Source organism: Ptiloglossa arizonensis, chromosome 3 (genome assembly GCF_051014685.1).
Source record: "Ptiloglossa arizonensis isolate GNS036 chromosome 3, iyPtiAriz1_principal, whole genome shotgun sequence".
In the NCBI taxonomy this organism is placed as follows: domain Eukaryota; kingdom Metazoa; phylum Arthropoda; class Insecta; order Hymenoptera; family Colletidae; genus Ptiloglossa; species Ptiloglossa arizonensis.
Genome location: NC_135050.1, coordinates 26,515,423 through 26,525,456, shown reverse-complemented (window position 1 = coordinate 26,525,456; position 10,034 = coordinate 26,515,423). Strand labels below are relative to the sequence as shown.

The 10,034-nt window shown below is 40.2% G+C and overlaps 1 protein-coding gene across 2 annotated transcripts in view; it reads left to right on the top strand.

Moving 5' to 3' along the window:
• The window catches only part of LOC143144662 (uncharacterized), a 34,850-nt gene that overhangs the window by 1,778 nt on the left and 23,038 nt on the right, over positions 1–10,034 (top strand). The window lies entirely within an intron of this gene.

The following is a 10,034-nucleotide window of genomic DNA, read 5'->3' as shown; positions in this document are numbered from 1 at the left end:
TATGTAGATACTTCTCGATGATTTATACGATGTTCCGGGACCTGTGACGCGGCGACGCGCTCGTGCGCCCGCGCACGCCACGGTCCAACTACCGTGAAATTAGCATTCCGTGAGGACGATCCGGTAGCATGCTCGTTAAGTTCTGTTTAGCGTTCGGCTATTTTAGACAGCCTGTCCGCTACTTCGATCGTTATCTTTCGGTAAATTAATGGACGATCGGGTGTGCACGTCGCGAACAGATCTCTTTCTGGGAAAGCGATCGAATCGTCGACGAGACAATCTTCGTCCTATTTTCGTCCACGGTTCGTTCCTTCAGCTGTCGAACACGGTCCGGAACATTTTTCTACCTTCTACGCGCGTCCAAAAGACTCGAACAGTTTCCCACTTTATCGCGAATCGAAGCGACAGCCTTCGATGAAGACATCACCGTGGCGTTGAGTAAACGATCCGGAGCGGACGATACGGGTCAATCTTGCTCTATTTTCGTCGATGTTTCGTCGTTCTGTCATCTCAGGTGTTGAACCTGGTCTTCTCAAGTTTTCTAGCTTCGACGCGATGAAGGATCCACCGCAAATCTTCGGGTAGCCTTTGACAAAGATAAAATTCTCTTGTTTGGATTGAACTATAGACTCGTTCTTGATCTCTTTTCGTCGATGCTTCATCGTTTGTCTTCCCAGGTGTAAAACCTAGTCTTCTCAAGTTTTCTAGCTTCTCCGTGCACCCCAAAAACTCAATATATATTCCTCTTTAACCATGAGTCTTGCAACGATCCTCGAAAAAGATAAGACGATCTTGTTCGGATTGAACGATCGTCCAGGCCAATCTTCTTCTCATCGTTCGTCTCTCCAGGTGTTAAACCTAGTCTTCGGAATGTTTCTAGCTTCGTTCGCTCGAAAACTTCTTCAGGTTCCTCTTTCACGATTCTCGCGACCTCCATAAGAGACACGACTGTTCTCGCGTTGGCTCGTGTCCGTATTGGATCGTTCGGTGATGGTATCGATACGAAAAATGACTGATTCTTTTTTCTTTTTTGATAAATTTCTGGAGTCGATTGCCGTTAGTCAACGGGCGATTCTTGGAAGCGCAATTTGTAACGTTTAAGCCGCGCGACACGACCCAATTGTGGCTCGTTGAGGACACTTTACGCGAGGCACGTCCATTGAACACGGGCCCCAATCGAAGTTCAGTGGTTTTCGCTTGGGTGGTGAATTCAATTAAGATTGACGGACAACTGAAATGCGACGTACTTCGTTGCCCGACGACCTGATGCGCCTTTGAAACGCTCGCCATACGTAACGAGATTAATAAAACCTGACACGGAATTCCGGTTCACCGAAATCGTTAATACTGCACGTGCTTCGCGCGAGATTTCGCGCCGATCGATCCTTTTCTTCGCACGTTCACTTCGGGTTCTGATTCGTCGTTGCCGATTGCGCGTCGAAGATGGATCCCCTCGAATGTTTCCAAACCGTTTCGACCTGAATCTGTACCTTCGACTCGCGATTAATCGACGATTAACGAACGCCGAAAATTCGGTCCTGATCGACGAGCAATTTAATTACCGAGATCGAAATCAAAACCGGAGACGTTCGGTGCACAACTAATTCGCAACAAGGATACATTTTAGATAGAAAAGTGTCTGGTCATTTTTCGTGCAAATTGTATAATCATTCATCGTGAAACGATTCAAGTTCGCGACTCTCTCGAAGAATCGCGAGAATAGAACGTGAATAGAATTTCGTAGCATCGGACAAGTTTGGTTCGGGTACCAAAGAGACCACTGTTGGAACCGAGTACGAATCAAGATTCGATACATCGAGGAGATAAGGGGCTCTCCTTCGTATACGAGAAAAATTTATCGATATTTATACTGTCCACCTCTCCCACCTTCTCCCACCATCATCTCCCTCGCGAGAATAGTTTAGAATCCTATTTACGCCTATGCGACAATCGTAAACGCGACTGATAAGATTATGCGCACGAAACCAGTGTAACGGAAGATACTCGGGGTTTTACGAGAATATCGTACCGGGCCGACCATAAATCAACCGCTCGCAAACTGCTCGTCGCCTATCTTTTGCCTACAAACGACTCGATTACTCTACGTGGATAGGTATTCCGGAGATGTTTCAATTCCGTTCATCGGACCGCGGAGCTTTCGCCAAAATCTCGAGCGAGGGAACGAATGGCTACTATGGAACGAAATAATCCGAGAATCGTCAACGATTCGATCGTTATCGGATCGATCGAGCACTCGATCCTGCCTCGAAAGGTCCGATCGGTTGCGGATGAAACTTTCGCTTACGTGTACCTAATTTTTCGGCAGAGCTAGAGGAAAATGTCGTTTTGAATTTTTTTTACGAAAAATATATATTTGAAAGTACAATGATTGGTAATAATGCTCGGTTTCCAACGTGGAAATTTATTTTGAAAATTGAACTGTTACGGTTTACGAAAATGGAGACGTGGAAACGGTCTCGAGAAGTTTACACGGTTTCTATATGGAAAGTTTGATTTTATATTTTGAATACTTGTAAGGATAATATATCGTTTACAATATCGATACTATTATTTGTCTTTGTGTGTAGATTTGGAGATATTATCAAAGACTCGATGCAAAGAACCTACAACTTTCTTGTCGTCTCTGTGTTACGAGAATTTAGATGTATTATTTGAAGCTTTCGTTTATTATTGTTGTTTAAAAAATTCTTCCTAGTTTGTCACCAAAGTTCTGTACCCTTTTCTGATCAAAGTATCCTTGATATAAGAACGTGGAAAGAGAAAATATTTGAATTCCGTTCCCTCGTAACCGACCCGTTTACACTGGATTATAGATTGTTTACAAATATAAAAATCGACTCGCGATAAAATATTCGTCCGTGCAAACACGATTTATCGCGTACATCGGATTCAATGGTAGTTGCAGAGATATTGTTAAGCTCTGATAAGATTCGCGCTTAAGTACGAAATACTTGCACTCGAGTTATCAGATTATTTCGGAAGACGCGAGACGATAAGCGATAACGCGTCTTTTAGTTTTAATTAAAAGGCGATACACTCTCGAGACTTTTACAAGAGTCGTTTCACGAAAATGGTTTCGAATCGTTCGAATTTCGTCATTGTAGATCTTTATCCGTCGAAAGTGGAGCGAAGAATAAAAGAAGAAAAAAAAAATACTAAACGTTGGTTAGGAAAACCGCAAAAAAAAAAGAAAAATCGTTAAAACCAAATGTCGTTTAACGAAAATGGTTTCGAATCGTTCGAGTTTCGTCATCGTCGATTTTTATCCGTCGAAAGTGGAGCGGAGTATAGAAGAAAAAGAAAATACTAAACGTTGGTTAGGAAAACCGTAAAAAAAGAAAAATTGTGAAAACCAAAAGTCGTTTAACGAAAATGGTTTCGAATTGTTCGAGTTTCGTCATCGTAAATTTTTATCCGTCGAAAGTGGAGCGAAGAATAAAAGAAGAAAAAAAAAATACTAAACGTTGGTTAGGAAAACTGTAAAAAAAGAAAAATTGTGAAAACCAAAAGTCGTTTAACGAAAATGGTTTCGAATCGTTCGAGTTTCGTCATCGTAGATTTTTATCCGTCGAAAGTGGAGCGAAGAATAAAAGAAGAAAAAAAAAATACTAAACGTTGGTTAGGAAAACCGCAAAAAAAAAAAGAAAAATTGTTAAAACCCACCGAGATTGCGTACAAATTATGCAAAACGAAAAATGAACGAGAAAGGAGGCTATTTGTCCCGAATACGTCCCAAGTCGTAAAACGTCCATGATTTGCATAAGTGTTTTCTAATTATGAACGTCGAAGAAATAAAACATTTTATCCAATGGAAAACTTGAGTCCAGTTGTCAAACCTTGGAAAAAAAACTTCATGAATAAACAGGACGTCGCTCGGTATCGCATTGAAATCGCTCGAATTCCGGCGATTTAGATGCGATTTCCGCGCCCGGTCGAGCCGGTCGCAAAGACGTAAAGACACTTTCCGTAGGAATATTTAACGACATAAATGTCACGCCGGTTTAACGAGCGTTTACATAAAACGAGAATCTGGAACGCGAAACATCAACGTTGCCAAGGCAGTTTTAACGATTAATAATATCTAATAAATTCGATATGTTAATTGAACACAGGTAAACAGGTATCTTCCACGGCGTTTATTTTTCATAGTTCGATGAGAATGAAAGCGAACGGATGACCGATAGCAACGATGTCGTGTCTTGGTGATTTCGACAAAATCGGTGAAAAAATCGAAATGATACTTCACACGCGAAATATTGCGAATGCATAATATTCAGAGTTGCACAGATATCCAGTTATACTTTTTCGATGCATCGAACGGATTACAGATTTTCTTTCAGTCTGGAAAATGTAAAACGTGAAAGGTTCCGTTTCGTCTGTATTGCATTGTGAATAATTGTTTCCCGAAACGAGTTGATCGCAATTGAAAATACGTTTCTTTCGTACGTCTCGCGTCTTCTCGATCAGCGTTCTATGCGTGCACGCCATCTTGTCATTTCTACGCACTAGACATCGCGTGATGTCAAAAAAAAAAAAAAAGAAACTTTCAGCGGTAAATATTTTATTTTAGAAAAAAATGATACGACGCTTTCTGGTGACTTTTATCGTGACGTATACGCGACAATTTTGTTTTTAAAATTTAAACTTCCGACTTTGTTTATCTTGATAGCGAGTAATTGTGTAGCGTCTAAAAAGGAATGGTAATTAATCCTATTTATGCGTAAAGTGAAAATTCTTCTTCGGATTTTTCAAATATTTACGACAACGTAGAACAAATTTGTTACTCTCCAGGTCATGAATAATACCGATTACTTTATTCAATTTCTACGAAAGAAAATTTTGTATCGATAGAAAGAATACTCCTTTAAGCTATACTGTATAGAGAACGCGAGGCATGAATGGGTTAAGTACCTCGTGGAGGTCTATAATGGAATACGTAACACCACTCGTTAAAAAGAAGAACGAAACTATCACTTTCTACGACGTAAATAGTACCGATTACTTTACTTCTGCAAAAGAAAATTTTCCTCCAATGAAAAAATAATTTTTTCAAACTTTAAACCTCCCGAAGGTCTATAAATACATAAGCCCGTTCGTTGAAAAAAGAAGAACAAAACCATCACTTTTCAAGACTTGAACACTTTTCTATCAGTGGAAAGAATATTCTCTTAAGTTGAACTGTGTACAAAACGTAAAACACAAATGGCTTTAACACCCCGCGAAGGTCTATAACGGAACACATAACACCACTTGTTAAAAAAAAAAAGAAAAAAGCTATCACTCTTCAGGATATAAACAGTACCAATTACTTGTCCATTTTCCACTATAAAAAACTGTCTATCAATGGAAAAAGTATTCTCTTAAGCTAAACTATATACAAAACACGAAGCACAAATGGCTTTAACACCTAGTGAAGGTCTATAACGGAACACGTAACACCACTCGTTAAAAAAGAAGAAGAAAGCTATCACTCTTCAGGATATAAACAGTACCAATTACTTGTCCATTTTCCACTATAAAAAACTGTCTATCAATGGAAAAAGTATTCTCTTAAGCTGAACTATATACAAAACACGAAGCACGAATAGCTTTAACACCCCGTGAAGGTCTATAACGGAACACGTAACACCACTCGTTAAAAAAGAAGAAAGAAACTATCACTCTTCGAGACATAAACAGTAATCTTTCCATCAGTGGGAAAAATATTCCCTTAAGCCGAACTATATACAAAACGCGTAACACGAATAGCTTTAACACCCCGTGAAGGTCTATAACGGAACACGTAACACCACTCGTTAAAAAAAAAGAAAAAAGCTATCACTCGTCGGGATATAAACAGTACCAACTACTTTGTCCATTTTCCACTATAAAAAATTGTCTATCAATGGGAAAAATATTCCCTTAAGCTAAACTGTATACAAAACGCGTAACACGAATAGCTTTAACACCCCACGGAGATCTCTAACGGAATGCACAGCGCACACTCGTGAAAAAAAGGAACGTTTGTATTTCCGATTTCTACTTTACTTCACGACCCGGGATCCCGATTGATCGTCCGATTTACGTATCGTTGGATCGTCCGTAACGCTGGCTGGTGTACGAAACGCAAATATCGTATCGCGAATCGGTGAAAAGCGGGAAGACGAGGCGGGCGGGGTTTCCCCTAACTCGGTGCTAATTTGCTTAACAGCCACGGGGCTCGAGGCAATCGCCGGGTTCCGAGAGTGACTGTAAAGCCTAGCCGTTGAATGGAGCTTGTCAGGATTACCAGCGTTTCACTTAATAGCTCATTATAATCAAATTAATAATACCGGTCGAGAAGTAACAGAGGGTGACGCTTATTACGCCAGAACATGCGAACGAAACTGTTACCGCCCCCAGACCTAACCTCTTCAACGCGGCTACTCATCCGTGTGTTTCTTATTCGCGTGCGTATATGAAATATCGCGGATACATTCCTCCTGGACTCTTTAGAGCTGTAATTCGAGATCCGGTTCATTTTTCATTTCATATCGACGATATTAAGTCGTTCGACGGGGCCGTTGCTCCGATCGTTACGACGAACCGAGTTTTACACGCGACACGATACGCTCGAACCGATCAAACGATCAACGCTAGAGGATTCATCCGGTTCGAGCTGCGGATTTTCGAATACTGTGCTTCTTTATTCAATATTGGACAATTTTTCATGCAAGTTGAGCTTTCGGCCGAGCGACATCTTGCTCTCACGAGGGCCAAGGCACGAGTGGTTCAGAGACCTCGAGAAAGTTGGGAAAAATTAGGTACAAGTTGAAGGTAGAAGGTATAATTTGGACTCGATACGATTGGTAAGGTTCGGTACTCTCGAAGGTTTGATATACCTACTATAACAGTAGGTATAAGTTTCTGATAGTTCGCTTCGAACCTTGTGTCCTGCGTTCCGAATTGTACGATAGCGTTCGCAAAGCAACGTTCTTGAATTTTATAAATGGCATCGTTCAATGTATTTGAATTAACAGTGTACGGTTAATTTCATAGCGAATACAGGAGCACCGAGGAGAGGAGATTTACGATGTTTCTATGATAAATTCACGTTGTCGAATCGTGCAAGAATTCGAATTGCCGAACAAAGGAATACAGCTTTGCGAACAAGTTTCTAAAAAATTCGTCCACCGTGAACGCGAAAGCGCACTTACTTCCAATTGGTGGAACACGGTTGGCTGCGCAATCAGATTAGCAACCACTCCGGTGCATTTGTAGCAGCGTAAACGAGTTTTGTTAGACGTGTGTAGATGATAAAACATTTTGTAACCGAGAATTTATACCGAAGAAAACTTACGAAGAAAAATTTACACTTTTCCCTCTCGTTTCTGGCTAGAAATTCTCCGATCTTCGTTTACCGAACGATGCACTTTCTTCGAGTGCGCGAAACTATAAGTTTCTTAACACGTTTCGTGCAATTATTCTAAGATTGTAAAAGATTCATTCTGCGAACAAAATTGCACACTTTTCCCTCTCGTTTCTGATTAGAAATTCTCCGATCTTCGTTTACCGAACGATGCACTTTCTTCGAGTGCGCGAAACTATAAGTTTCTTAACACGTTTCGTGCAATTATTCTAAGATTGTAAAAGATTCATTCTGCGAACAAAATTGCACACTTTTCCCTCTCGTTTCTGATTAGAAATTCTCCGATCTTCGTTTACCGAACGATGCACTTTCTTCGAGTGCGCGAAACTATAAGTTTCTTAACACGTTTCGTGCAATTATTCTAAGATTTTACAAGATTCATTCTGTGAACAAAATTGCACACTTTTCCCTCTCGTTTCTGGCTAGAAATTCTCCGATCTTCGTCTACCGAACGATGCACTTTCTTCGGGTGCGCGAAACTATAAGTTTCTTAACACGTTTCGTGCAATTATTCTAAGATTGTACAAGATTCATTCTGCGAATAAAATTGCACACTTTTCTCTCTCGTTTCGTAACAGAAATGAAAAAGAAAAGAATTGCACTCTGTAGATACTTTAGAATAGAAACTTTCTAATTTCGTTCAACTTAATCGATAGCGTGTGTTTGTAGAGTGCGCGAAATTGCCGGGAAAATCATCGTCGAATTCAACGAGTAGGAAGAGCTGCGCAGCTCGAGTCGATTGAATCGAAATAACAAGATGGGCGGAGCAGAGGAGTGGGGAGATTTCGGTAGATTTTGGTTGGTTAAGTTTTTTGGTTGGCCAGGATCTCACAATAGGTCTGCTTTTTCCCTTCGTGCCTCCATAATGTGTTCCAGGGGGTCCAGAATAGAGGGTCTCTATGGGGACGCCCGGTGCGGACCACCCTTCGCGGGTTCAGGGAAACAGGGAGAAAAAGGGGAAAGGGGGATGAGGAGAACGAGAGACGGAACCAGAGGAGAGACGAGCGTCGCGACGCTGTCAGCCCTCCCGATTTATCATACCAGACTCGATTTCTTCTCTCTATAATCAATAGCGGGATTGCCGATACAGCGAGGCGAAAAAAGGGCGGAACAAACAAACGACCCTTCGTACAAGGCAGTCGTAATTTCACGTATTGGCGATGATTCCGTGAAGAAACTCATTCGCGACGTTTCATAGTGTATGCAGATTTGTTTTCTTTATTATTAACGCTATTATCGCATAGCGTTACACGGTACAGAAGGATTCGATCGAATTTCTAAACCTTTACAAGTGTCCAACGTAATTTCACGTATTGGCGATGGTTCCGTGGAAAAACTTATTAGCGACGTTTCATAGTGTATGCAGATTTGTTTTCTTTATTATTAACGCTATTATCGCATAGCGTTACACGGTACAGAAGGATTCGATCGAATTTCTAAACCTTTACAAGTGTCCAACGTAATTTCACGTATTGGCGATGGTTCCGTGGAAAAACTTATTCGCGACGTTTCATAGTGTATGCAGATTTGTTTTCTTTATTATTAACATTATTATCGCATAGCGTTACACGGTACAGAAAGATTCGATCGAATTTCTAAACCATTGCAAGTGTTTCAACGTGTTAGGAAGATAGTCTCGAATCTTGAAAAATAAAACTGTCTTTGAGATTATTATACACTCCAATGGAAAAAAGGAGAACGCATTGAACTTAAAGAATACGAAAAAATTTCCATTTTTCTGATTAACGAATTCATTCTTGGGTCTCTCACGATTTTGGAATTTTGTTCGCCGTCGAGAGACTTCTACGCGATTAAACGTGACTCCGGTGTTATTATAATTATCGATATCCTTTCGGTAGTATTTTCAACATTCGTTTAATAACGAAAAAATGGACCGTGTCAATTTGAAACGATCACAATTGTGTATTTACCGAGTACAGAATTTCAAAGGACCGCTTCATTCAAATTTCCAATCGTTGCAACAGTTTAATGAAAACACGTACGGTATCTGCGATCTTTGTATTCAAACTGGAGAACATACTTTCGAGTGTCAACGTTACGAACAGCCTATTCGTTATGTACTCAAAGTTAATTGGTAAGACGACCTTATATGGCCTAGATTGATACGAATCAATGTCTCCGTTTGTTACGATGAGGCTACGATATCATTTATATTTATCGTGTAAACCGAAATTTCCCAATGTTTACAATGATCGATATCCCTGACGAATTTTTTAGATTCTTCGTACAAGGTATTTAGCGCATAGTTGGTGCACATTTTTGCGCTGATTGTCGAGATATCGAAATAACGAAATATAACAGTGAACGTCTAACAAGCTGCCCCCTTATTCTTTCTCTGGGTTCCTCGTAACGAGTATTCAACGCATAATTGTTGCAAATTTTTTTCGGTGGCTGTCAAGATATCGAAATAATAAAAAATAACGTTAAACGTTGAAAAAACTAAGCCCTTATTCTTTCTCTAGGTTCTTCGTGCCAAGTATTTAAGGCACAATTATTGCAAATGAAAAATAACGATAAACGTTAAACGAGCAACCCTCCTTATTCTTTCTCTAGGTTCTACGTGCTAAACATTTAACTCACGATTGTTGCAAATGAAAAATAACGA